The sequence below is a fragment of the Rhea americana genome, unplaced genomic scaffold (genome assembly GCF_003343005.1).
Source record: "Rhea americana isolate MKP2758 unplaced genomic scaffold, rheAme1 scaffold_838, whole genome shotgun sequence".
Classification (NCBI taxonomy): Eukaryota; Metazoa; Chordata; class Aves; order Rheiformes; family Rheidae; genus Rhea; species Rhea americana.
In genome coordinates this window covers 5939-10258 of record NW_028187021.1, presented here as the reverse complement: position 1 = coordinate 10258, position 4320 = coordinate 5939, and the positions used below count along the sequence as shown (strand labels likewise).

The 4320-nt window shown below is 56.6% G+C and overlaps 1 non-coding gene and 1 pseudogene across 1 annotated transcript; both read left to right on the top strand.

Moving 5' to 3' along the window:
* The first annotated feature begins 1057 nt into the window (after window positions 1-1057).
* Window positions 1058-1206, top strand: LOC146585247 (5.8S ribosomal RNA). Its single transcript, XR_014898046.1, has one exon. It is a non-coding gene; the product is annotated as a 5.8S ribosomal RNA (ribosomal RNA).
* A 1563-nt stretch (window positions 1207-2769) lies between these two features.
* On the top strand, window positions 2770-4240 carry LOC146585246 (28S ribosomal RNA; annotated as a pseudogene).
* Window positions 4241-4320: the final 80 nt, after the last annotated feature.

Here is a 4320-nt window from a genome sequence, read left to right as displayed (position 1 = left end):
GGCATTGGGTGTGCTGCCGTAGGGCTGAGGGGTCAGCATGTGCAGCGTCGCACCGCCCCTCCTCCATGCCAGCCAGCATGCGCCATGCTCACGCCCTGGGCAGCTGGGTCGGAGAGGGGTACCCTGCTCCCTTTCTCCACAGTCTGATCTCGGCAGAGGGAGGCCGCGTGGTCAGCCTGTGCCAACCTGCCTCGAACGTGCAACCTCGGCGTGAGCACATGCTTGCCGCTGGGATGGTGAGCCCTCACCACAGGTGGTGCGGACACCAGGCCTCTGCGTATCTACTCTCCTGCTTTGGCCGTTGCACTCAGTCCCACGCTGCGGCCGTTGGTGGCACCCTGCAGCCAGACCCGTCACTGTGCCATCCATCACGCCTGCCTCACTCTGCCTGACCCAGCTTCACTGGGCTGCAGGTGCGGGCAGGACCCCCAACCCCAGTCTCCACGTGGAGGCAGGGAGAACAGGCACCGTTCCCTGTCTGTCTCATCTCACTCACCCACCTGCTGCTGGGTGTCTGTCTGCAGAAGGGACAGGAGAGTGCGTGGTGTCATCCGGGAGGCTGCGTATGCGTGCACCGGCATGGGCTCCATCTCTGGCAATGCGGAGCTGGAGACCGAGGTGAGTGCAGATCTTGGAATTGCAGGGCTGGTGGGCCACGGGTGTGCAGGCAGGAGGCGGGGACACACCCGATGGCAGGCAGGCTGTGATGCTGGGAGTCTGCAGGGACCCTCCAGACACCTGTCCCTGAAGCAGGCAGCAGGGCCGGCGTGTCATGAGCTGGGCAGAGCTGTGCACCTGGGCTGGACTTGAGGCAAGGAAAGGGCTGTCCCAGGTCAGGAGCAAGAGCTCCCTGGCCTTCTCATTCGGGTCTGCCCTCCCTTTTCCTCCTCCCCCACCTCTGTACTTGTATGGTCAGTGAGGCGAACCCACTCTCTCCACTGTCCCTTGCCTAGTAGCTGGCATCAACACGAGGAGGGAGGAGGAGTGGAGGGGGCTCTTAAGGGTTGCGAACGCTGCCTGTTCCCCCAGAGCATGTGGCATGGACTGAAATGGGGACAACTCTTAGAGGTGGATCACTCAGCTCATGCATCAATGAAGAACGCAGCTGCGAGAATTAATGTGAATTGCAGGACACATTGATTATCGTCACTTTGAACGCACTTGCGGCCCCAGGTTCCTGCCAGGGCTACACCTGTCTGAGCGTCACTTGATGGTCAATCATCACCCCCCGTTGGTGCAGCGGTGCCATCCCTCCTGGGGGGCGGAGAAGGAAGGCAGTGGAGTGGAGGCAGGGCATGGTGGTGGTACCAAGTCGGTGGCAGCAGCAGAGCCGGGACCCTGGTGTGTGCACTGGCAGCCCCGGTCTCCCAGCTGGCCCGCCCGGGTCTGTCGACCGCCCGCTGCAGCCGGCATGCCCTGCTGTGCCTGTCGTCCCCTCCCTGCCCTCCGGGCTCGGTGGCTGCGACTGTGTGGATGATGCGGTGTGGCATGGCTGAGACGCCTGGCAAGCCTGCACCCCATGCGGCTGGGCCTTCGTCCCCCTAAGTGCAGACTCGGGAAACCCCCGCTCCCGGAGCGCTCTGTTGCAGTTAGATTCCCGGGGGCCAAACATCCAGTTTGGTAAGCCAGCACAAACACACACGCACAAATGCTCTTCAGCAGCAGGCAGTTTATTAGTAAATACTTACAAACAGACCAACCCGATGGTAATCTTGAGAAGGACCACTCCAATTCTTGTCCCGATTGGCTGCATGATGACAGAGAGAGAGTCAGCAGTCATAATCTTTTCGTGCGTCCCCAAGGAGGCAACGTGGTCCTCTGTTGTGCAGCAGTCTCACTCTTCTTCAGAAAAATTCCAGTATTTACGATTATTTGTCGTAGGCTGGAGTCCCGGCACGTGGGGCCAACACGTGCCGGGAGTCTAGACCGACTCCGCCCCAGTTGCATAACCGGGCTGTGATACTGGGCACATATGCAGACTTATTTTGGGGGCCACATTGACTTTGGCGGTCGCTATTTCATTATTCTTCAGCTTCTGACCTTCATGTTGACTGCTTCTCATGGTTATTTTGTGGCTGGAAGCCAGAGAATCTATATGTAAGTAACCGCTGCTCTTTCTCATAGATTTCCAAGACCTTGTTAGTTACTTATTTGTATTCTGCTTAACACAGCGGTATTGTTCTAGACACCAAAAAGTTACAACACAGACCATTGCCACCAAGTATTGTGTAGTACAGATACAAGAGTTACAACACGGACCATTCCGACCAATTATCACATAGTATGGACACACGCCTGCTTTGCGGAGTTCATCCTGACAGGCCCCAAGGGTGAGTTCGTCACCGCGGCCTGGGACCTCTCACCRCCACTGGCCATCGCTTGCCAGTGCCACCATATGGGCTCATCTCCATCACTCTCCCGGTGGTGCACCGGTCCTCCGTTCCCCCCTGGGGTGGGGTGGCTGACTGCCTGTCTCCACCCCCTGCCCTCCCTGCTGCCGTTTTGGTGCCCACCAAGCCCCCCTGTCCCTGCGTTGTGCCCACATCTGTAGCATGTGTCAAGCCACTTCTACCCACCGGCTGGTGTCAGCCATGGCATTGCATAGTGGTCGGCAGTGATGCTGCAGGTGCCGTAGCAGGGCGGGAGGTAGCGTGGGCCCCGACGGGTGGTAAAAGGGGAAAGGAGGGGAGGGTACCATTCCATGCCACACCAGAACAAGAGCGGAGGCAGTGGCTGGGAGGAGGAACTCAGCCCCAGCTGGTGGAAATCTTTGCGAGTGCGTGAGCAAGCAAACAAGTGTTCGGGAGCCAGGCCCAGGAGAAGTGCAGACATGCTGCCTGAGGTGGGATCTCGAGGCAGAGGCAGAGGCAAGGGTGTACTAGTGGCCCATCTCGCCTTTCTGTCAGGGAGGTGGAGCATGAGCGTCCGTGCTAGGACTCGAAAGATGGTGAACTAGGCCTGGGCAGGGTGAAGCCAGAGGAAACCCAGAGGGAGCTCTGTAATGGTCCTGACATGTAAATCAGTTGTCCGACACAGGTGTAGGGATGTGAAAGACTAATCAAACCATCTAGTAGCTGGTTCCCTCCAGACTTTCCCTCAGGATAGTTAGCACTCATGGGCAGCCGTTTTACATGGTAAAATGAATGATAAGAGGTCTTGGGGCCAAAATGATCTCAACATCTAGCCTGCTGATGTGGAGAGGTAACATGGAATACAAGTTCCCTTGCGTTTGAGCCTGTACATTGGGACGTGGAGATCTGGTCCCCAAATGACAGTCTCTCAATTTGACTTGGCAGACAGGCCACCGCTCAAATCAACTTGGAATGAGGTTCCATAGAATTCCATGGTTTGTAAATAGCCAAGACAGCTAATTAGTGATGGGCATGAATGGATGGCATGGAGCCAGACTGTGGAATGGGAGTGCTTAGTGGGTCACTTTCAGTAAGCAGAAAAGGCACTGTGGGATGAACTGAACGCCAGGTTAAGGCATCCAACGACAACTCTCATTAGACCCCAGAAAATGTGTTGGTTGATATAGACAGCAGGATGGTGGCCAGGGAAGTCGGAACCTGCTAAGGAGTGTGTAACAACTCACCTGCCGAATCAAGTAGCCCAGAAAATGGATGGTGCTGGAGCATTGGGCCCATACCCAGTTGTCATGGCAATGCAAAGCCACATGGGCTATATCATGATGAGTAGGAGGGCAGCTGCGGTGTGCCTTGAAGCCTGGGGTGTGGGCCTGGGTGGAGCTGCAGCAGGTGGTAGTAGCAAATATTCAAACGAGAGCTTTGAAGGCCAAAGTGGAGCAGGGTTCCACGTGAACAGCAGTTGAACATGGGTCAGTCAGGCCTAAGAGATAGGCAAGCGCCATTCCAAAGCAATGGGCAATGGCCTCCGTTGCCCTCAGCCAATCGAAAGGGAGTCAGGTTTAGATCCCTGAATCCAGAGTGGCGGAGATGGGTGCCACGAGGTGTCCAGTGTGGTACTGGAACCGATCCTGGAGAAGCCATCTGGAGCCCCAGGGAGAGTTCTCTTTTGTTTGTGAAGTGCTAGGTGCCCTGGAATGGGTTCAGCCCGAGAGCCCGCAGAGCCCAAAGCTTGCACCTTGGAAAGCGTCGTGGTTCCAGGGACGTCCAGTGAGCTCTCATTGTTCTGTGACAATCCAGGGGAGAAAGTGTAAATCTCACCCTGGGCCATACCCATATCTGCAGCAGGTCTCCAAGGTGAACAACCTCTGGCATGTTGGAACAATGGAGGTAAAGGAAGTCGGCAAGTGGGATTCGTATCCTTCAGGATAAGGTTTGGCTCTAAGAGCTAGGG